The 24,986-nt window shown below is 43.0% G+C and overlaps 1 protein-coding gene across 4 annotated transcripts in view; it reads left to right on the forward strand.

Annotated features, from left to right (window-relative positions):
• Nucleotides 1-914: 914 nt before the first annotated feature.
• The window catches only part of RALB (RAS like proto-oncogene B), a 42,544-nt gene continuing 18,472 nt past the window's right edge, over nucleotides 915-24,986 (forward strand). For 2 of the 4 annotated variants that reach the window (XM_084807186.1, XM_084807159.1), the window contains exon 1: nucleotides 915-1,035. The gene's annotated coding sequence lies outside the window, so the exon portion shown is untranslated. Of the gene's footprint in view, nucleotides 1,036-17,594; nucleotides 17,685-24,986 lie in introns of those variants that run through there. The other 2 variants (XM_084807177.1, XM_084807148.1) reach the window with 1 other exon arrangement.

Raw genomic sequence — 24,986 nt, forward strand, 5'->3', positions numbered from 1 at the left:
TAAATGTTAAGGTGCTTTTATAACTTTATTTAACTGTTTTATATTGTAAGCCACCTTGGGAAGATTATGGTCTTGCAAGGCTGCTAAGAAGTATCTATATATAGAGAGAGATACATAGATATAATTAATAACAATTTCCGCATGGCACAGATTAAAATTTTTAACAAGGCATCCTCAAAAGGTAAAAGTATTAACAAAATGGGGACAATGGCAGGAATCGGAGGGCTATGCATGGGTGTTCAGGTTAGGCAAAGTTTGCTTTTGGTTCAGGCGTATCTCCACCATGCAGAGCAGGAGTTTCCATTAAAACACTTTGAATCTCTAGAAAAGCCTTGGTAAATGGCTCCTCAGAATTGCAGCTCGGACTACTCTGCTTTGAATAGGGGTATGTGTGTGTGCGTGCACACGTGTAAAAAACAACAACAAAAGCCCTTATCTTTAGTTCAGTAGACCAAACTGCATCTTTGCTTTGTATTCTTAGTGTGTTCACAACAAAATATGATTAGGTATTTCTCCGTGATGCTCATTATTACCAGGCTTTCTGGGAAAGGGGAAGTCAACATAGACCAAAAGGTTTCATCAACAAAGAGAGAAGCTTCTGGGCAATCATCGCATGCACTTTTCAGCAGCACTGACATTTGAAATTTGTTCTACATTATTGGCTAAAACTAATGTTAATTTACCTTTCTTCTGTTTTTTTAATACCAGATGGAAACAAGGGAGTGAATATTTGCGATATGGTCCACTCCCTGATCTCAAATACAGGCATTTAGTTATCACTGCCAGTTTTCTTTAAAAACAAAACAAAACCACCCAGAGACAACTCACACACATACACACACAGAGTGCATGATGTCATATCCTGAGCCCTTCCCTCCCCCCTGTCTTGGAAGTCTTACAGAAAAATGCTGACCACAGTAAACAAGTGAGCTGATCGAGCCTGAACACTTCTGCCTGTTTCATTCAGTCTTGAAGAATTCAATTCAAAGAATCTTAATTCGTTACAGTTCAGAGGAAGAAAGACTCCGAAGCACAGTGAGTACAGAAAATGCGACACTCATTGAGTCATAGGCAGGGAATTTAGGAATCTGAACTTCCATTACAAACATGAAATCTTGCCTCTAACATGTAAACTTAAGCTGATAGTGAAAACTGAGGATTTCGGCATACAGAACTGAAAAACAAAGCACACTAAAAAAAAAAGCCAATCACATCTTTAGGTCACCAAGGCCTCCCTGAAAATATCTAGCATTTTTTATTAATATGGAAAACAAATATACACAATATAATAACATAATTCAATTTCAGCACCTAGATTTTCAGACGGGCAGCAACAACATTCTAAAGTGGCTGTTACAAGTTTGGTTCGGTAAAATGCCCCATGCCACTTGGTGTATGTTTTCCATTTTGTAGGATCAATGAAACTATTAATACTTTGGACCCAACATTGCCATTATTTATTTATTTTTAATCTGCTTGATAACCAGTGTTCTCTGGATGTACTTTTTTTCATTAGTTCAACAAAACACTATGGGTTGGAACTGGTCTAATTTAGTTACACTCATTGAAATTAATGTGTAAAGTTAGTCATGATATAAATCCCATTGGTTTCAGTGTAAATTAAGTCAGACTAATTAAGGCTGTAATCCTGTGCCCACTTACCTGGGAGGAAGCCCCACTGAACTCAATGGGGCTTTCTTCTTTATAGACATGTATAAGACTGCACTGTTAGTCTTGATGCCATCATATTTATGTAATGATGTAGTGACTGCAATCCTAGGGCTGAAAATCTGTGCAGTTACATGAGAGTAAATTCCATTTCAACATAGTGGGACCTATTTCCATGTAAGCATGCATAGGATTGCTGTATACATATGCTTACTTGGGAGTAGGCATCAGGAATGAATGGGACTTACTCTCAAGTAAAAATCATGATGATGGGGCTGGGCTTCGTGGTGCTGCTCAAGCAAAAGGAAGAGTGGCAGCCAATTAGTGTGCTGTCTAGTTTTCAAAAACTGAATTCTGTGATGTGGGGTTTGGTAACAGAAGAACAATACGTATTAACAGTCCAGGGCAACATACTTCTACCTACCACAGGAGTAACCTTACATCTTAATTATGAGGATACCAAGGGTTTCTAATGAAAACTTGACTAAACTTGTACTGAAGTGTCTCTTCACATAGCATCTTTTGTGGAAGTGATGACCAGACAAAATACCAGATAGCCAGCAAAACACATCAGGAAAAGCAATGTTTCAAACTGTTTTCTGTTCATCTCAGTTCCTCTCCAAAATACAAAGGCTGAGCAAATATGCCAAATGCGAATTTTTGACACTCCTTGGTATAAGCCCAAAGTGTTGCTGCTTCCTCTTTCCTACCCTCCAATAATGAATAATCTCATTCAGGAACTTAGTGCTGGATTTCAGGGCAAAGAGAAAAACCAAATAGCGGATGGATTGTTGTTATTCTAAGAATTGCCTTTCTGGAACAACTAAAGCCAGTCCATCTAATCCAGCACTGTATTTCCAGCCAGATGCCTCTGAAACCAGGTGGGCTTCCAGACAGAGGGTTCCAAATGCCAACAATCAGAAGGCATTATGCAGCTATTCCATCTTTTCTTCCTTTCCGTGATAGGAAAAAAAGATAGACAAAGCAGCGAGAAAACATAGGAGGGTTACAAATGGAAGATGACAACATGTGGACCGACCTCCCCACCATACAATTCCACGAATAAGACAGGGCAGTGGTGCGATAGAAGCCTTGTCTGGAAGTGCACCAGGGCGCCATGGTGATATGGATAACTAGTATTCAGAGTAGCACTGCTTCTGAACATGCAGGCACTATTGAGCTACAGTGTCAAATAGCTACCTTAGTCCAAAGAACGGAAGAGAAACTAGTTCTCAGTTTTTCAAATGCAAGAGCAAGGGCATCAAGGCAGGAGGAAAAGCATATCAAATGTAACAGGGGAAGGACCATAGGCCCCATCTACACCAGGCTTTTACACTGGGGCGGGTGCGAGTTGAGGTCCCTCACAATAGATGACGCAGTTGCAACTTCGCAGTCATCTGTGGTTTTCGCCCCAAAAAAGCAGAGTTCCAAGGAGTCGTTTTACTGCGATTTGGGGGGTTTGCTGTGGGTTCCCCCACAGTTGTGGGCCATCCATTCCTGGTGTGCATAGTGCCTGCATCACTCTGTGATGCCCCTTTGCTCCCCCATCCTCCCCCATCCCCGCAGTTACAGAGGCACAGAGGGACGTTATCATTTATTTAATCACACTTTCGCACAGTTTTGCAGCTTCGTATCTTCACAACAGTTTTGGACTCAGTACCCAAGGGCTGGGGGGGGCAGTGTCTTGGGGGAGGAACAACATCGCTCCGGCCACCATTTCGGAGCAATGGCTAGGCACGTAGCACTCATGATTGTGAGTGCGAACCATCACGAGAGTCTTGGGCTGGGGAACTGACAAACTGATGCTGTGGAAATGAAGGAGCACAAAATACCCAATTTTTACTGAAAACAGGGTCAGAAAGACACAGCAGAGCCCCTCAAATATAAAACAGCCACTGACGCTTCGCACTCCCACACTCATGGGACTGCACAGCTGCGCATTTCAGTATAATGGCAAAAAAAGAGGACACAGCGAGTCTCTTAGGGAAGTGTGCAGTACATCGCGAGTGTATCGCAGGGCATGGTGATTCGAAGCTGCATTGCTGCGCAGTTGCAATGGGGTGGGGGGCCAAAGCAGTGCCATGTAGATGGGGCCTTAATCTGCCAAAGAAAGCACTTACTTATAATGTTGTCCAGGGTGCAACAAGTAGGGATGGGCAAACGAGCAACATTTGTGATCGCAAGGATTCTTTGAACTTTTTCCTGCCACTCATCTCATCCCTGATTCCCATTTGCATTTGGAATCGCTGCTAACTTTGCGGGAACAGGAAACTTGTGCTAATCAAGCAGCAATTGAATGGGAGATCTGCGCAGATCTCCCCAAATTAACTGGGAATCGGGAACGAGATGAACGTGAGTGTGTGTTCAACAATTTCCGAATATTTTCGGTGGACCGTGCTCGATCCCGCGTTTGGAGCTTCGAACAGGGCATGCCCGCATGTTTTGTGAGTAAAAACAAAATTCTTATACATCCTCCTCCTCCTCACTTAATTTTTATGCCACTTTTCCACAAAAAGTACCCAAAGCAGCTAATAAAACAGCAATACAACAACATTATAATAGGACCTCATTACAATCATAAACAATTCATTTCACCAATACTAACATAATAACATTTCAGATTAATTACAAAATAGGCAAAATCAAACATTGCAACACAATATCAATTATTATATTTCAGTAGTGTGTAAACCAGAGCCCAATAAACTAAATCTTTCCTATGCATTAAGGCTTTCATAAACACTACAAACTGCAACAGCTATCCCAGGAAAACAGAGTTCAGAAAATAGCAGCCACATTTCTTAAAGCCTTCGCCTGCAGCAGATCTCTCTCATGCCCCACTCTCTCACACTGGTGAAGTTCTCAAGGCTCCAACAGAGACAAGGGTGGTGGTGTCCAGTCTCTTCCCCTGTGCTCTGGATGTTTCTGCTGCTCGAGCTACAAGAATGTAGAAATCCATACAAAACACTGCTATACACCATGGAAACAAGTAACAAGCAGCTAATGGAAGAAGTGATGAGGAAAGTCATGGGCTGGGGGTGGGGGGTATATTATACTATAATCTGAATATCTAAACATACATCCTGAACAACAGGAGGTATATGTCACACACTGTTAATCAATACATATTGTACCAGACCTAAGTTGGAAATAGGTTGATGTACTTGAATGCTCCTCCACACCAAAATATAATCATCTCCATGTAAAAAACCTCCCAGCATGACTGAGAGAAGGCTAGGCTAGAACCCTTTTCCTTGACATGTTATTTTCTCTGTGGAGGAATGTATCTATTTTTGGTATGGTGCAGTATCATGCAAGTCCCCTACCTGCATTTGAAGTGGTACAGCCTCAGTAAGAACAAGGACTCATCATAGTCAGTGTGGACTTGGACAAGGTGGTAGATTTTTAGGTCTTTGGCCAGGCAGATTACAGTTAAAGGCACTGCCAGCACTGTATAAAAGGTCAAAGGTAAGCGAAGGATGAGGTGAATTTGTTTTTCTGATAACACTACAAACAATAGTCAATGTTGCGCTCTCCCTGCCCTGGAAGAGCAAACATTACAGCAAGGGGTTTGTGCTTTTCTGATCTTATCTTGGAAAGAACAAGCCAACCTGTTTTACCCATTGAGGTTCAGCTTAAAACAAAACAAAAACATTCCAGTGCTGGAAGCTACTATCTTTTAGAGAAAAACAGTAAATCACTCCAGATTAAATATACCGTATGGCTTGTGGCTGTGGGATAGAAAGCACTTCAGAAGCAGTAATGTATCCCTTCTCTGTCTCTGGGGCTGCTTCCAGACAAGGTTTATATTGTGCAATCACCCTGCCTCATTCACAGAATTTTACGGGGTTCGTGGGGTTTTCCAGATGATGTCGTCTTCCGTTTGTAACCCTTCTGCATTTTCCTACCACTTCTTCGGTCAGATAGAGCAGCTGGACAACGCCTTTTGACTGGTAGTGCTAGGAGCCCTTCATCTGGAAGCACCCTGAGTCACCAAGCTTTGCAGAGGAAAGGAGGCTCCTGTGCCTAAAATAGTTGCATAGCACAAGGAATTTTGGAAGGTACACCTTTACCAGGCAGGGGTAAAAAAGCTACCCCTCCTCAAAGACCTCTCCTTTGAGATCTGTCATCCTTTGAGTGTGATCACCTTAAATACAAGAGTGTACACCTGAATGTCACTTAATGCAGATTAACTACCATTTAAGACATTTCAAACATCCTTTTGTTCATGCCATCAGCTGTGGATAGACTGGGGAAAAAGGGTCATTCTGCAAGTGGGACTGAAAAATATAGCCTGCAGTTGACTAGAAACTGAATAGGCTTATTCCCTCTTTTCCCACGTATAGTATAGCAAAATGCCAGCAGCAGAAGTAACATAGAGCCCAATTAGGACAATCATCATAGGCTAAAGGTGACAATCATCATAGGCTTGTTTAAGTTGCGGCATGTGCCGTGCGTGATTTGCATAATCACCCGCTCAGCCATGGCTTGTTGTAGCATCTGAACCCGGGCTGCATGGTTTGTTTGATGGGGAAACAACCCTCAAATAACCCATTGGCTGTTGTTGGGTTGAGAATTGTTTCCCCCTCAAACGAGCCATGTCTCCTGGGTTTGGACAACATGCTACAGCCGGCTGGGTGATTATGCAAATCATGCCTGGCATGCTCCATGGCTTAAACAAGCCACCACGGCTTGTTTAGCCTACGATGATCATCTGAACCGGGCTGTAGCCTTTTAAGATCTGATCCCGAGTGCAAGTAGAAGCTGGTCTGCAACAGTACAGAGGGCATTGTCAGGCACAGTCATGACTGAGGCCAGAAGGTTATCTTAGAACAAGTTTCACCAAACTGATACTTTCCAGATGGTTTGGACTACAACTCCCAACATTCTTGACCATTGGCCATGCAGGCTGCGTTTGATGGGAACTGAAATCCAAACCATTTGGACAGCACCAGATTGGGAAGGCTGGCCTAGAATATCAGGGTAAGCATAGTAACAAGGCAGAAGGGTAAAACGGAAGTATGGTCAGAATTTATATACTTGGTGGGAGAAACAGAGGGTTTAGCTACCAAGAGTAGTTGGCAGTATTGGCCTAGATGTGCCAATGGGCAGCTTCATATGTTCATATATACGATATTATATAGGTTGAAATCATACTTTGACAGTCATCAGAGGTTCCCAAGTGTCAGTGTGTGGTCGAATAAACCAGTGTCAGGACTTAGGCAAGGTAGCTATTTAGGTCCCATGGGAACTAGCCATTCTTAGAATAAACTGATTCAGTTTTAAATCCTTGCGTGGCTTTAGGATGAATTTATGTCTTCTGCTTGCACCCTGCCCTCAAATATCTATGCTAAAAGAGCAAAATTTCATTAAACATTTTCTTTAAAATTATTTACATGGAGAGCCACAGTGAATTCTTCCAGTAAGCAGCAGTGTATAACCAATATAATACTTTCTAGGCTGCTGCTTGCTGGGAGAATTTATACATTTGTATAGAATAAATACCTCAAGAAATAATACTTTTAGGCAGGGATAATATACACACTCATGATGCAAAGCAATTCCAAGACAGCTAAGCAGAAAAAAGTCAGGGAATGGTTAATGTACTATAGGGAGAACACATTTCCTGTTGCTTAATAGCTGTATTAGAGGAAACTTACTTAATCACTCAGCAGAACAGGGTTAACTCTAGCTGGAGAGGAAATGGCTGTAATTTCCTTTAAGGCATGTCTAAAGGACACAGAGAAATTATTTCCAAGCTGCATCAGAGCCTGGTTAATTTCTAAAGAGAGTATGTGAGAGAAAGAGAGAAACAGAGAGCTAGTTCAGATGTCATGATAAGCTATGATTTAACTGTGATTGTTTGAAACAAGCTAACTTCAAATGATGGGTTTTGAAGTTGGCTTGTTTCAACAAACCATAGTTCAGTTTTGAGTTTGGACATAACACTAAACTGTAATTAATTTTTAAAAATGGAAGAGAACAGTTCTAAATCTCCTCACGGCTGTGCCAGAGGAGAGGGGAGGGGCATATGAGCCTGAGACTCGTTCCTGTTATGGTTTAAACCATGGTTTATTGTGACATCCAAACTGGCCTGTGGTTACTCTGTAGTGAGGAAAAGATGACTTCAGACACCCCCTTCATTCTTACTCAATTTGGCAAGCCTGAAACCTGGCATTCAAAGTAGGTTCCAAGGGTGAGTTCTGTAAATGTCGGCTGCAATGAAGCCCTGGAATATGCTCTTTTAGCTACATTGTAATATGAGCTGAGTTGCTCAGGAGCATTAAGAAGGGAAGGTGGGGGAGTCTTTTCCAGTTAGATTTCTCTTCAGAGAAGAAGTTTCCATTTCCATTTTTGCAGTAGCCGTTTTGTCTGCTTTGCATGAGTGCACAGCCTTGTACAAATCTGCAGAACAGACAGCTGGACCTTCTGCCAACTTCCATAGCTGTTTGATCATGATAGGATTTTTTACAGAAGCATGTCAAGGTCAGTAAAGAAATTTGGTCTAATGGAAGGTGTAAAAAAAAAGTGGCTTTTCCCTCCCCATTTCCTTTTGAGGCCTTCTTTCTTTGTCAGGCCACATTTCCTTCCTCTAATGTATGCACATACCTCCACCATGCAGTTATGTGTGTGCACTGGAGCAGCATCTGTATCAGCGTTCCCCAACATGGTGCCCTCCTGATGTTTTGGACTACAACTCCGAGCATTCCTGACCATTGGACATGCTGGCTGGGGCTGATGGGAGTTGAAGTCCAAAATATCTAGAGGGCACCAGGCTGGGGAAGGTCACTGTATAGTGACCCTAGGGAGAGAAGCCAGTACCATGCCCAATGGTGCACCTAGGGCTGGACTTTGGGACAATAGTCTTGGGGCCCGCAGCCCAGGGGTCCGCAGCCCAGAGAGCAGCAGGTGATAAAGGCATCAGGGCAGTAGAAGCAAACTCTATTTTATTCCTGTAGTCATGATGATTTAACTTATTTAACTGAGTTTAAAATGCAAAGCTGCACATGCTCAGAGGTTGTTGTTGCTGTTTTAAATCAGGGTTTGCAAGCCTTGTTGTTGTTCTAACATCTCAGGAATGTAGAAGCAGTTGTAAAGCATGCAACAGTGGTTGGGTGGGTGGGGGGAAGAGAAATGTTAGTTGTGTGAAACATACAGCTGTCTAAAGGGCCCCCCAATAAGATCATTAAGTCCAGGGTCCAAAATTCCTAGCTGCACCACTGACTATGTCCAACTGTCTTTGACATCCTTCAATCCAGTTAATCAATTTGCAGGCGAGGTGGAATGAAGGTGGCTATCTATAGAAAATAAAAACAAGCAAGAGTCCAGTCCCCAATCTATAAGGACGGAAACCTTTGTGGGCTGAAAACATGATCTGAACACGCCACTAATTTAATTTGAGAACTGGCAGCTTGGACCCAGACTCGCTACTGTAGACTAATTGCATGCCTGAAAAACAGCCTAATAAAATAATCTTAAATACAACAGAGCTGATTTTTTTTTAATGCATTCTCTTCTGAATTGAAAGCTCCCCCTGTGATGAATGGGAGATCTCCAAGATAATTTGTGGGAAAGCTGCAGCTATAGAATTTGAGCAGAAAGATTCCACAGATGACACAGCCGATACAAGAAAAGCATCTTCCTTCTTGCTAATAAAAACCGGGGGGGCGGGGGGGGAGAGATGCAGCAGCATGTTAAGAAACTTAAAGCACAACTGCTGAATCCAACACGTACAAGACATGATTGCAGCAATCAGCATCTGTCTACCATGTCTCACACTACAAAAAGCAATCAGGAGATACTTCATTTCTGAAAGGCTATGTGTGGACCAAGTCATGGGAGAAAGGGGAGAGAAAGAGAAGGAATGACAAACGTCTCTACTCTATAATCAGGTGGTAGGCTTTTTATTTTAAGAAACACCTGTAACGTAGAAGAAAGTAACCAGAATGCCTACAATCGAAAGAAAGCAGACTTATGAGGGGAAGTGACAAAATGGTGGTGGGAACAGGCGCAACTACCACCCTGTCCTTTACCCTGCTGTCCCTTCCTACCCTGCTTTCCCTGATCTCTGGAATGTGGGAGTAGAGTAGAACATGCCATTTAAATAGCGCCAGGTGGGTTTTATGCAGCCCAGTTCAGAAACCATGGCTTCTTTCTTTATTATTATATTTATATCCCACCCTTTTTCTTCTTGCAAGGAACCCAAGACAGCTTACTCCTGTCCATTTTATCTTCGCAACAACCCTGTGAGTTAGGTTAGGCTGAGTCAGTGACTGGCTCAAAGTCACCCAGTGAGCTTCATGGCCGTGTGGCACTGAGCAGGGGGTTGGACTCAATGGTCTTATAGGCCCCTTCCAATCCTACTATTCTATGATTCTGTGAGTGGGGACTAGAACCCAGATCTCGTACTAGTCCAACACCCTACTTGTTAGAGTCTAACTACTACACCATATTGGCTTTCTTGCTATAAGACTGCATCAGCCTTGCACCCCTTCCCCTCCTCATTTGCATGCCAGAGAATTCATTTTTAAAAACTATAGTTGGAGAACAAGGCCAGATCTGAAATTAGGGTTTGATCATGGTTTGTTCTCACTACCTATAGTTTAAATAAACTGCAGTTCAGATGTCACATAGGCTCATGCAGGCTTTCATAGCTCAAAATGATTGTTTCCCCTTATGTCTGAACGGAGTCTGAGTCTAGACGAAATCTACCCAGCACCACTTCAACAGATTACTTAACTTGGGAGATGCATCCAAATGGCGTCTTCCTTCCTTCCATCTTGATTCAGCATTTTAGCACTAAAGTGGAAAGCATCCAGAAAAGCACCATTTTTTCCTCTCACCAAGAACCTGAGACACGGGAGGAAATCCAACACTGCGGATCACGCTTCTGCTCGCACAACAAATTTTCTCCTCTTCTCTCCCCTGCGCCTCCCACCTCAAAATCTGTTCCAGAGGATCCCTCAACTCTCCAGAATAGATTTTGAGGGCAGGTGGGGAGAGGGGAAATCACCCCCTCCCCATTCTGCTGACGGTAGCTTAACTGGATACCACCAGCAACAGAATTTAGCAAGTGAAACTCCCACACTTATCTTCATTCCAGGAAAGGTTTCACCCTGCTTAATTTCCTGCAATACAGGCTCCTATTAGAGGAGGACCTTCAAAATGCCTAAGTGGCAACCCAAATTCTGCTTCTCAGTTGACATTGGTCAGGGTCAAAATTGCAGAAGCCAGTCCGTCTGGATTCTTGATCTAACTAGTTTTCTGTATGTTATGTCCCTTTTGGACATAACTGACCTTTTCATTCATTTTTGTGATGAATGCTGATTTGCATGTCAGAAGATGTTAGCACATTAGAACAAAGCATAAGCAAAGGCAATGACAATCAAAACTGAATGGAAGATCTCTCGTTGACCCCAAAAGGGAGGCTTGGATACTACATGTATGCTACGGCCTGAAAAGTATTCAAAAGATCCCACGACAAACATCAGCAGTAGGTTACATTCCATCTTCCCATATCTTCATATGTTGTGTTTAGTGGAGAGTCCTCAAGGATTTGCTGGTCCTTCAGATGTCCCTGCCACGCTTCACTGCAAGAAGGGTCAGCATGGCAAGGAGTTGTACAGGATGTGCCATTACATCTGAACTGGGCCTGTGTCTGCAGGAAATCTACCCACCACTATTTTAACAGTTACTTATACTCTTGAAGTACATCCAGTTGGTACAACTGATCCACATTTGCAATGCACCATAAACAGCATCTTGCTTTCTCCACTTGTCTTACTTCAGGTTTTCCCTCACTGCACCACAGTGATGACACAGGGAGCTACTTTGCTGATGTAGGTCCTGTAATATTCCCTCAATACACACCGCTTACCTTATCTTTTTGCAACCCAGTACTATCTATGCTTACTCAGAGGTCCCACTTATATCTGGGTTCGGAGGCTGTACCCCAAACCCTTGCATATTTACTCAGAAGCTCAATGAGGTTAACTCCTCACAGGGAAGTGTGCCCACAGGCCTACCTTTCTTGACTCTGAACCATAACCCGGTACAGGACAAGGAATTCAGCAATAGTGTTTGTTGGAATTTGGCACTATGGAGCAGAAATAGAAGACCACTCACAAGATAAGTGCTGTAGGCTTTAGAGGCACCAAAGTGGCTCATTAATGAGTAGAGTTAATTGAAAGCCTGAGTGAGACCATTATACACAGTGGTGTGCAAGTGATTTACCATGGACATAATTAGCTGCTGGCATTTAGGCTTCTAATGAAAAGATAATTTCAACTCCTGCTGACAAGTTTCTATGAACTGTAACTGATTAAGACAGAGGACCCAATGTACAATATTTGTGTAATATGGAGCATGTTTGCTTATAAATCACTCTCTTCTTTCTGAGCCTTAAAGCAGAGCCTAGCTATACTGGTTCAATATGCAAAGGAAACCAAAGCTGTATATCAGATGGTGTGGCATCACCATCAATATATCTTTATGTATTATACACAGTGATGTGCTATTAATACTCACTAGAGGATTCTTGGGCACGTTCTAGAGAAGTCACATTAAAAGCAATGGGGCTTCTCTTGGATTATTTTGGTTTAAAGCAGTTGTAGATCTCAGTCAGCATAGTAATGTGAACATCTAGGTATTACTGGTTGGAGTCTTTCCTGTGCTAAATTACCACTGATATAATTTTCAGACATTCTATGCTTTATCAACTCATCTTACTTCTTAGTTTCCATTAACACAACAGATAAACCTTCTTTGCATGTAACAACAGCCCATGGTTTAAACAAATGTAACAACAGCCCATGGGTTGTTGCGCATGAGCAGGCACATTTCTTCCCACGCACCAGCCACTTCCATTTTTAATCAACAACCTACAATCGGCCAGTTCATAGATTGTGGAATTTGACCTACAAACCCAGAGTGCTGGCTTGTTTGTTGTTGGGTTAATCACTGGGTTGTTTAACCCCTAAACAACCCAGAGCTCCAGGTTTGCACATCAAGCTCTACAACCTACAAATGAGCTGATCATGGGATGCTGATTAAAAGTGGCTGGCACACAGCAAGCAACGCTCCTGCTCTTCCCCACTCATCCCCAACAGCCCAAAGGCTGTTGCTTGGTGTGAAGTGGCCCATAGTCTCTAAAGCAGGGGCACTGCTGGTCCTCTGGTCTGGTCCTCTGGCCCTGAATCTATTTCCCAGGGCCCCAGATCTATTCTCCAGAACTCTGAGTGTCCATCAAGGTTAATGCAAAATTTCCTTCTTAGCCTAATTGCCACACAGGGGGCCATTTTCAAGGGGGATTGCAGCTGGGGAGAGAAGGGTTAGCCCCCACCCCATAGCAATTAAACTTAGAGGGGAAAAACTTCAATTGGTGTTAATGTAAGTTTTTCTTCTCCGCTTAATTGCATGAGGTAGGGGCAATGTTCCTCCAGGAGTGGGGAAGAAAGAAGTGAGAGATGGAAAATTAATTGTAATTAAAAAACAACTACTGATTAGGGATGATCTGGGGCAGGGTACAAATTAATTGAAGAAGCTATTTTATTTGAGATAATTTGGATGATAAATCAATTGGCTGACTTCATGTTCTGTGAAATATAAATAAATCCTAGTAATTCTAAATTCACTTATATAGTTTTAAATTACCATATGCAAATTTTATGGAAATTTATGTCCATTGGGCCAGGACCCCAAGTCTTTCAAGGGCATAGCACTGTCCCTGCTCTATAGGAAGCCTAAAAACTTAAAGAACATGAAATTTGTCAACAATAGAGAACAAAACGTTGCAGTGTATCCTCACCTCCTGAGAGTAGTGTTCAAGTTCAAGATTCTAGCTAGCCATGGTCTGCTCCAGAATACTCCATTTCATTCCCTTTTTTATCATTGTCACTCAATATTCCATAGCTACTTATGCGTGTTCAGTCCTCAATGGGCAGTTTTGGGGATGGGGTGAATTGTCCCCTTCATTTTAAAAAGATTTGTTGAACTTCTGCAAACTTTGGGGTTACCCCAAATCATGCTGATACCTATCTCTTGTTTATCAGTGGCTCTATCCTAGCTCCAGTCCTGTTGGCACTCACCCTGTAAGGGAGCAATCCTATGGCCCGCTAGACACTGTCTAGCGGGCCATAGGATATGCTATATTCCTGGAACCAGTTCTCGGAAATCCGAGCTCCCCCCTCATCCATGCTGCCTCTGTGGCAGTGCAGATAAACCCCATCCTCCGCGCTCAGAACACAAGCGTGGAGGGACTGAAAAGGGCTGGGGGGCGTTCCAGAGCGTGGAGAGCGGAGCTGCACATATGACACATCCTATGTGTCTTACGGCAGCTTCCTGTCCCGGTTGCCCTCCCCCCCACTAGACAGGCAAAAACGGCTGTCTAGTGAAAAAGGCAGTGCGGACATGGGGGGAGGTCAGTTTTCCAGGAACTGAACTCGGAGCACAGGCTCCGAGGTCAGTTCCCGGAAAACAGCATATCCTATGGCCATCTAACCGCTGTCTAGCAGCTATAGGATTGCTCCCTCCGTCTAAGTATAACTTTAAATATAACTCAATCTGGATCTAGCCTAATGCTGACAGTCACTAGTTTCACTTGGAAACTGTCATTTCTTTACTGTGCAGATGATTTCTTTATCTTTTTGCATATTGGTGTTCCAATAGACTTTCCTTATTGAATAGCATTGCCAGCTTCTGACCCACCCTCCTGTAGCTGTGCCTTTAATAGCGGCTTCGTTTGAGGCAATTAGCTGGTGACAATTTTTATCTCTGTGCAATACAAACGCTTCACCTGCTAATTTATGCTGTTAAAGCTGTTGTTAAAAGAAAGCTGCAGGGGGCAATCGAAAAGTTGGCAACTCTACTGTTGGATATTTTCAGCTTGAAACAGAAACTGTCACTGGAGTTAGCCCAGCTATAAAGATTGGATTGTTGCTTTACAACCTGGATCTGGTTGTTAGAAAGAAATTTTGCCCCCAGTCTAATTAGCTAACAGGAAGCCTAGATTTTCTTTGAGATGTTTATCTTCTGCTACAATCTACAGTTGGTTTTGTGCAATCTGAGTACTGTGAGAAATTATATTCCTGCAATATATGAGCAAAAAACTTGAATGTAGCCAAAAGCAGAGTCTACCTGTGTCCTGTGCAAGTAGAAGGTGTGTGGCGGGGACTCTTGTTCTTTGAACAGAAAAACTGCACATTTGAATTGACTCTTAGATGAAAGAGGACTGGGTTCACCACAAGAGATTCCATGCTTTGCACTAAAAACAATTCTGTGAAAAAGTCCTCTTGTTCCCATTACTAGAAGTGCCAACCAACCAGCCAGTCTCAGATGGTAAAGTTACAGTGGTAACATCTGTTTGTTTGTTTAAAGTATGTTTATCCCACTCCTCAGCCAAAAACACTTCTGGAGCAGCTTACGTGCAATCAATAAAACAAGACAGCCCCTGCCTGCAGGCTTGCAATCTAAAAAAGACGACACACAAGGAAAAAGGGATGGGAAAGGAAGAGGAAAAAATTAAGTAATCTTTCAGCAGGGCTGGAGGAATGGACCTGCTTCCTGTCTCAGTTCCCTCAGTACAGCCTGCTAGAATGGGTGCTGCTGGTGACAGCAGAGGGAGGAGGAGAATCCTTCATGGGGAAGGTCTCTAAAAAAAGTGCAGTTCTCTAAAAACAAACAAGAGCCAGTAAATGCCAAACTCTGCCATAGCCAGAGGTCCAAACTATATGTTACATTAAATGTGTAATTTGGTGTTACATTTTAAAATGTCAGCCGCAGGAGAGCCTGAGCCAGATCACAGCTAGGTGGGAGATATATTTTTTTAAAGCCTTATTCCCAAGGCATGGTCTTAACAAAAAATTCCTCCCTGAAGATGATATATGCATTGGCACAAATGGCAGCTTCCCTTCAAATGCAAATAGCATCTTCAGGAGGATAGCAATTTTAATTGAGGCCATGCAGCAGGGTTAAAGGTGTTTAAAAAAAAAAAACTTCCCCTTTTAGCAGGGCCTTTGGTTTCATTCATCCATTGGACATTCCATTTTGTTTGTAATGCAGTAACACATTGAGAAAGCAAAACAAAATTAAATGTACATATCCAAAGCTAATCTTTACCTTTCAGCTTTGAATACCAGCCTCCACGGGACAACCATTTTCAAAGGAGGAAAGGATCAAAAGCACAAAATATAACTCAATGTGATATCAGCTTTGGCAGGAGGTCGGGCTAGATGAGGTCCCTTACAATTCTGTGATCTGCCTTGAACATTGGGATGAAAGTTGATGTGTCCACTCAAGACCAAATTCTGTGCTTTAGCTAGAACAGAACAGCTTGACCCCTAAACCCATTTTCAAAGGGATCAGTAAAAATGTATAATACAAGATACTCCCTTAAAGATCGAGATATCAGAGTGAAAACTGGTGCACACGTTCAGAACACCAATCTCTATTACAAGTATGAACCACAGCTTGACTCTCACACTTCAACCACCTGGATTTGACCAGCCCCGTGTGATATGGACAACCTTGAACCGAATTCACATGGGTCATGGTAGATGTGCAGATGCCCTTTATAAATGGGGCAAAATAACATCATCAAATTGTGATTGTGGGGCTGAAAAACAAACTATCCAACATATAGTGATAAAGTGTCAAAAAAACCAAGCCTACAATGGAGTCTTTGCTGATTTCCTGGCTGTGACAACTGAAGTAAAAAAACTATATCTGTAACCTAGAAATATGTTTGTAATTTTCCTGTCTATATTTCATATTTCATATTTGTTATGCTCTATGTTTTTATTGTAATGCAATGTGAATGCACCATATTATAAATAAATAAATAAATGGACAGGAGAGATACAATATTACCCTATCAGAATAAAAGTTGAAATGCACATTCACGACAACATCCTATGATTCAAGAGCAAGCCCTCCCTCAACCCCGCCTAGGGGTGCTTGATACAAAAGAAGCTCTTGCGCCTTTAATAGCTGTGTAGAAGACGGAATTTCAGCAGGTGTAACTGGTTGTCCAAACTACACTTGGTGAAATCCCATCTTTTGCACAAGTATTAAAGGTGCAGGAGCCCTGTCCTCTTTTGCATCTGGCTACCTTACCTACACACCTGTTTCTGACAGATCTAGGAAGCCTGAGAGATGACAGTATGCACACTGATGGTATAATTCTCTGTTTAAAGTTAACAGACAGCATCTGCTCAACCACCACACCCGTTTGCCAAGAGAAAAATGCCAAATATATTGTAATGCGATGTATACTCCGGAGGCTGAGAGACACACGGAACTCTCAGCCGTCTCACCTTGATGCCTTTCGCACCGCCTCCTAAACAGGAGCCAATGGGAACGATCCTATGCCACTGACTACGGTTAACCATTGGTTAGATTTTCCCCCTGACAAGGGCAGGCAGCAGCCGCTGCCGCCTCTCCCGCGTGTCCTTCCTCCGTGTCCCCGCACAGCCGCCCATTCCAACTCCCAGCCCGTTCTCCGCTTCAGCCAATCACGTTTCTTCCGCCTCCAGCTGGGCGTGTGGCCGCCGCCGCCTTCTCCTTTCCCTTCTCTGTACAGCCGGATTCTCGACGTGATTGAAGATGCGCGCTGGGAGCGCGCGAGTGTGGGCGTGAACACGGGGAAGGGGCGGGGCGCAACCCCCCCCCCCAAAAAAAACCCTCCAAAACGCTGCGTTCCGTGATACTGGCCGTGGTTGTGCCCCTCACAATAATTACAATAATTATAATGATAATACAAATAAAAAAGAAAGAGTTGCGCGCGCAAGAGGTTGGGCTGCGTGGGACAGATGCGCGCGCGCGAGAGAGAGAGAGAGCGAGAGCACGGGGCTGCGCTTCAATCTATTTGGGAGGGCTGTCTCGAGCGCGCGCGCCCGCCTGTATGTGCGCGCGCGCGCGGCGTTGGCGTTGGCACCCGCCCCACAGAAAGCGAAGGCAGCGGGCGCGTAAAAGAGACCGGCCCCGGGTAGTGGGGAGACCCTCTTGCTCGTCGGCCTCAGGTAAAAAAAGAGAAAAGCCGGACGCAAATTCGGGAAGGGCCGCCGCGCTTGCCTCTGCTTCTGCCGGGGAACGCGTGAGGGGGGAGGACGAGAGAGGTAACTGGTTGCTAGTCCAGTCTTTCGAGGGGAGGAGAAGGGGCTGCTGCTGCTGCTGCTGCTGCTGCTGCTAGCAAGTAAAAGGGGAAGGAAATAGGGGCGGCGGGTGGGGGAGTATTGGGCCCTTTCTTCCTTTTTTTCTCCCACACCCTTAATGTCTTTATATGCCGTGAGACGACGGGGAAAATCAGGCTGCTGACTGGTGAAAGTTTTTTTCGTGGGCCTATGTCTGTGTGGGGAAAATCTCCGTAAGAAGTGGGAGCACGTTGTATTTTTGCTGCAACAGAGTCACTCGGCCACCCCTCGAGCTGTTGACATAACGAGCCTATGGGTGGGGTGGGAGTTCTCTCTTGCCTTCCTTTCCTCCCCCATTCTTGTCCCCTAGTGGCCGCAAACGCGCATACTATGTATTATGTAGTACCCGTGCGGGTTTTTGCTTTGGGGATGTTTCTCGGCAGAGCGTGTGGGGATTCTTCTATGGGTATTATTATTATTTCGTGGGGAATAAAAGTTGCTCCTGGCCTTGGGTATGGGGTGAGGACTGAGTGTGTATTATAATAGCCACAGAAATTGAAACCAGTTGACTCAAGAAGACTTATGTTCGTGAAAGTTGGTAGACTTCTGTGGCTTCTTGATCACTGTAGTAGGATAGTGGTGACTTGACTTGGAGGTATTGCCCAAGGTGGAGCTTCCATGCTCAGAGGCAGTGTGCCTTTAAATATCAGGTGCTGGAGATGAACAATAAGCAGAGGCGTGTTGACTTTGTTATTGAGACTGAGCTATGAATTGGGAAGTCACTGGTTAGAATCTATTTTCTGCCATTAACTGACTAGGGGTGCAATTCTATGCATGTTTAGACAGAAAAAGCCCTGCAACTCCCAGCAATTCCCAAGCCTGTCATGCTTGCTTGGGAATGCTGGGAGTTGTAGGACTTTTTCTGTTTAAACAGAAGATTGTGCCCTAGTTGGCCTTAGGCAAATGACTCTCTGGTCAGATAGTCTCGGTAAGGGGGAATAATAGTATTGGTTTACCAGTCTCCCAGCCTCAGCCTCAGCCTCACCCCATCCCCAACTGTAACATGGAGGATAATAATACTGTCTTACTTATGGGGTTCTTATCAGGATCACATTTAATACATAATGCATGTGATGTGCTTTGAACAGTTGACAGCACTATACAAAAGTTAGGGATTATTCATGCCCTGCATGTGGACCTCCTGGATCCTTGGTCTGATCCAGCAGGAATCTTCTTAAGGCTGCTGTTGCTGGTCCTGGAGTTTGGAATGTTTCAAGGGGGGGGGGGAGAAGTAATTACCATCCATATGATTCAACTGTGCACTTGGAAGATGTCCCAAAACAAGCTGGCTTGAGTGGAAGTAGACTTTGGTCTCTGAAGGTTGTTTAAAGGCTTTATGAGACTAGAACATGGTAGTTTAGTAGAGGGCATATGTAAAATTCGGCAGGATCATTAAGAGATCTCCTTTTCTGGACACCATGTCGTATTTGCCTATGTGAACAGAGATTTTAGTATCGCCAGCCAGTAAATATTGCTGACACGTGGTTGTTTGGGTTTGCCCAATTCTTAGAATATGGATCAGAATTCTGTAAAGTAGACAAGGTGATACTTGAATTGGTATTGGGTGGGCAAACTCCTGAGTTGCATAACTCTTGTTCAGGCAAAAAAAATATAGGGATGTGGTGGAGACTATGCGAAGCTGTAGTCTACAGATACAACTCTTTTTCCAGAGCCCTCATAACTCTTGAGTAATCCTTGGTTACCATCCTTGGTATGAAATCTAAGGTGAAATGTTATATGGGAAATGCTGACTTGCAGTTATAATACTGTTGCTCATATTGTTGGATCCATAAGCATTTATGAAGAAATACAAGTATATTTCCATCAAAGTGTGTTAACAGCAGTCTTTCTTCGCATGCTGTAATATGCCTGGCATTCTAGAGCACTGGGCAAAATCTTGCCTTTACCACTTTGGCTTCATCTAGGTAGCTAAGGGCTGTGGAATACCAGCTGATAACAGATGCTTGATCTTGATCTGTATGGCAAGGAACTTCACAAAGGTGCTAGGTGATGAAAGGGATCGACAGCCTAGAGTGGGAAGGCTCTTGCTGTACCAGTGGAAACTGCTGCATGCAGAGGTTTCACTCTCACTAGAGTAAGACCTGAAATATTGCCAGTAAATCTGGGGCTTGTCATACTGACTTCAAACCCTGCTTTGTGCATTTGGAAAGGCATGATGTATCTCGATTTAACTGAACATGTGATGAGAGCCAGACATTGAGCCATTGCTGATTGGAACCTTAGTACATAGACTTTCTGCAGTTGTATACAAAATAGTTAGTGACTTCTTTGGTTATTAACTACTTAATATTTATCAAATACTTGCTACATAGTTTCTCAACCAGAGAAATGCCTTAAACAGACTGACAACCTTAAGGAAATGTCCTACTCTAACATCCTTATAAAGTTGCGCAGGATATTATAGTTGAGGTTATTGCTGTCTGATTGCTGCTCAGTATAGCTTATGAATGCATAATAATGGAAGGAAATGGAACACATCCAAATCTTATAACCACCACCACTACTTTCCTATTGTTACTACCCCCTGTACTTGTACTAAATTTAGAGAAGAGTACAAGATGGTTTACCCTCTTGGCTTGTAGAGGAATTATTGACTATATTGCTAATTTCTCCCCCCCCCCCCCCATGTCATGTTTGTGCCTATTGTGTCTCAAGGGGTACAGTGTGGTGTACATATGTTCTATACAATCCCTCGTGAACTGTGGCTTTGGCTGTAGCTTTACCTACATGGTCTGATGGCAGTTGTGTAGTGAGTGAAGCATTGTATTGTGCCTTAACATGGCTATAGTTATGCAGGATGGATTGACTTAAATCCATCTTGTTTTGAAATTCATGTGTCCTTAATTCTTTTTAAGCATGCATAATTATTATCACAAATAAAGCATTCGTTTGTTACTAAAGAGTCCTTATACAGCTTGGAAGCATACTCCAAAGCCTTTTGTGTCTACGCGCACACAGACAGGAAGCCAGATCACTTTGTTGAAGGTGCTATTTTAGTTAGCATTACATGCACAAGCATCAGGGCTTGTACATTCTCCCTTCTCCTCACAGCACTTTGCAAGGAGGAGGAGATTAGAAGAGTTTGCTTCCATTTTCAGCTAGATGTGATTATGTGTTTATGAACCCAGGGAAACTGCTTGGACTTCGCTGTGGTTAGAGAAACAAGTCAATTTCAAACCATGGTTTATGATCCTGACTTGTTTCCTTAAACCATAGTTAACATTAACCACAGTTCTTGGTTTGGTTGAAATGAGTAACCATGGTTATTTGAAAGAGAGCTTCCAGTCTTCCCCTTGCAGCCATGCTACAGAAGGAGAGTAAGGAATTCACAAGCCTGAGACTTATCCAGGCTTGTTTCTTTACTGAACTGTGGCTGTGTTTTGGATATAATACTAAACCAGTGTGTGTGTTATAGTGTCATGATTCAATTTTAAAGGACTGTAGGCATTACATAAATTTCATATGGAATTCAGACTATCTTTTAACCAGGTTATTTTTAGAAATAATTACTGGAACAAAACGTTGAAGACTTAACACTTAAAAACTTTTTTTTTTATTTGCCCTGTGGCTATGTCATATGACCACCTCAGCCACACTGGAGTAAAACTTGCCACAGCTGAGTGCTGGGAAAGAAGAAATCGTATCCTTCTCTAGCACTGATTTGTACAAGAAAAATTATGTACCTTGTTTTTAGATGGGCAAGGCTGAAGTGGTATAGTATAGATTACAGCTGAAGAACTCTGTTCACAGTTGTCTGTCTTTTTTTTTTTTTATTGGAGGCAGATGCCGTGGCTTGGATCCAGAGTTTGTGTGAGCGGAAGCCACATGTGCAATATGACTTTCTGCTCCCTCCTTCCAGTGCAGCCCCTGTACTCTAAGGGTTTGGGACCCTCAGGAAAGACCTCAGGGATGTGGGGCTGAAGAGGGAATGTGTGAAAACGGGGTGGAAGCCGCTTGCATGAGTGGGAGTCCAATTCCCTCTGTGCCACATTTCGGGCCTTTCATCAGGGTCCCTTTGACCCTCAGGGAGACTTTTTGTGGGATATAAGGGTGAGAGAATGCCCCATTACTTCCACTCATGCACCCTCTGAATCCAAGCCACTGAGATGACATGTTAACTGACCATTTAGGTTAACCATATGCAAGGTTCTAAAGCTTTCAAAGGATCATTTTGTCTGAGGTTCTTGTGTTTTAGGTTATAATAAACTTAGGTGGTCCAACGCCACCAGCTTTATTTTGACTTGAACTGTACACCCCTTCAGTATGATGTGCATTATAGCTTCAATGCAATGTCATATGTGGGATTCAGGTTAATAGGTTACTTGAAGAATTAACTAGTACACATTACTACAATCTTGGATTAGAAGTTAAGCAGCCAGTGTTATTTTTGCAGCCTAACAGGTATTTGCTAGCAACAAGACAAGCTGAAGAAAACCTTTAGCTTTCTCAGCTGTACATATTCAGGGTGAACAATCAACCTGTCAAAGAAATTATTCATTTGAGAATAAATGTGACAACTTCTAATATCTAATTTTCACAAAGTATAAAGGCTTCCATTCAAGGCAAGATTGGGGTGTATGTGGAGGTGAGTACACAACTAAATATATATTAAAGCAGATACTGAGGGTTTGAAAAATGACCACTTGAGAGATTAAAATTTGGGATAATGGCACAGGTAAAATGCATTCATCAATATGCCAACAAATTTGGAACACTCAACAGCAGCCACAAGACTGGAAAAGGTCAGTTTACATTCCAATTCCAAAAAAGGGCAATGCCAAAGAGTGTTCAAACTACCATACAATTGTGCTCATTTCACATGCCAGCAAGGTGATGCTCAAAATCCTACAAGCTAGGCTTCAGCAGTATGTGAACCGAGAGCTACCGGAAGCACAAGCTGGGTTTAGAAGAGGCAGAGGAACTAGAGATCAAATCACCAACATTCGCTGGATCATGGAGAAAGCAAGAGAATTCCAGAAAAATGTCTATTTCTGCTTCATTGACTACACTAAAGCCTTTGATTGTGTGGATCACAACAAACTGTGGCAAATTCTTAAAGAGATGGGAGTACCAGACCACCTTACCTGTCTCCTGAGAAACCTGTACGAGGGAGCAACAGTAAGAACCAGACATGGAACAACCGATTGGTTCAAAATTGGGAAAGGAGTACGACAAGGCTGCATATTGTCGCCCTGCTTATTTAACTTATAAGCAGAGTACATCATGAGAAACACCGGGTTGATTGAATCACAGGTCGGAATTAAGATTGCTGGGAGAATTATCAACAACCTCCGATATGCAGACGATACCACCCTAATGGCAGAAAGCGAAGAGGATCTCAAGAGCCTCTTGTTGAGGGTGAAAGTGGAGAGTGCAAAAGCTGGTTTGAAACTCAACATTAAAAAAACGAAGATCATGGCATCTGGCCCCATCACTTCCTGGCATATAGAAGGGGAAGCAATGGAAGCAGTGACAGATTTTATTTGCTTGGGCTCCAAGATCACCGCAGACGGTGACTGTAGCCATGAAATTAAAAGATGCTTGCTCCTTGGGAGGAAAGCTATGGCAAACCTAGACAGCATAGTAAGAAGCAGAGACATCACCTTGCCGACAAAGGTCCGTCTAATCAAAGCTATGGTTTTCCCAGTAGTAACGTATGGCTGTGAGAGCTGGACTATAAGGAAGGCTGAGCGGCGAAGAATTGATGCGTTTGAACTGTGGTGCTGGAGAAGACTCTTACGAGTCCCCTGGACTGCAAGGAGGTCAAATCAGTCCATCCTAAAGGAAATCAACCCTGAGTGCTCATTGGAAGGACAGATGCTGAAGCTGAAGCTCCAATATTTTGGCCACCTAATGTGAAGAGAAAACTCCCTGGAAAAGACCCTGATGCTGGTAAAGCTTGAAGGCAAAAGGAGAAGGGGATGGCAGAGGATGAGATGGCTAGATAGCATCACGGATGCAATGAATATGAACCTGAGCACACTCCGGGAGAGAGCGGAGGACAGGAAGGCCTGGCATGCTATGGTCCATGGGGTCACGAAAAGTCGGACACGACTGAACGACTGAACAACAACAACAAAAATGCTTTCAAGTGTGGTTTGAAGTGAAATGCTTTGAAAAGTATGGCAAGCTATTGGAAGAAACCAGAAACACTGTAGATTACTTTAGGACTATTCAATTTAATGTAAGTGTCTGAAGGGATTTCTAACCTTCCTATTTTTCCTTCAGGTAGTAAGGTAACAGCTCTCTGATTGCTGCTGCATACCTGTTACAATTTAAGACAGCTGACTGCAGTCTAGTGAGGAATGCCTCCTTTCAATCAGGATAGTTAGAGCATCATATGCGCTGTACTGGGCACTAGTCTATAAAGATGATTTCTGTTGGCATGGGGAGCAACAGCTTGGTCTCTATACTTTCTCTTGCTGAAGAGATATCTAATTTAGAGCAGCGAAAGTTGACACAAGCTTTTAAGGTTACATCACATTGCTCAAGGAGTTTAATGATAATTATGAGAAAGTGAGTGACATGGAAATGATGGAATGTGGGTGTCCCTACAACTTACAACTCTGTATAAGAGAAGGGAGGTAAACATTGTCAAGTACAGATTTTTTTTCCAGGCCTTCCTACTTCACCCCAGGGTGGGCTGGGGAAGTTCACCGAAAGAAATGAAAATTTAGGTGTTGGGAATCTATTATGAAACATTTTCTTCCAGAATAAGAAAATATAGCTGTGTTTTAGTACTGTTATATCCAGTTCACGTGTTCCTTAGATTCAAGATGCAAAGACAGTAATGGTAGCGAAGATAGCATTTTTACTACACTTGACTGGATTACTAAACAAGCAATACTATTGAGACTGGATGTTGGGAAACTCTCAAAAGCTGCAGGAAATGCAATATTCTCTGGTATTTGGACCAAACTGAGAGATTAAACATACTGTTCCTGGAGCATGGTGACAAGCCCTTTATGGAACTCAGCCTTTGATTCCTCTTGCTTATCACCTGCTTTGGGTTTTCTTTTATCTGCATCAAATGAAATAAACTGGTAAATGATTGTGCATATGTTTCAATCAAGTAACAAACTAACATTCAAAAAGAGTTGAGAAGCTTGT

Source organism: Heloderma suspectum, chromosome 1 (assembly GCF_057233095.1).
Source record: "Heloderma suspectum isolate Gila_16-S chromosome 1, 16-S_ref, whole genome shotgun sequence".
Classification (NCBI taxonomy): Eukaryota; Metazoa; Chordata; class Lepidosauria; order Squamata; family Helodermatidae; genus Heloderma; species Heloderma suspectum.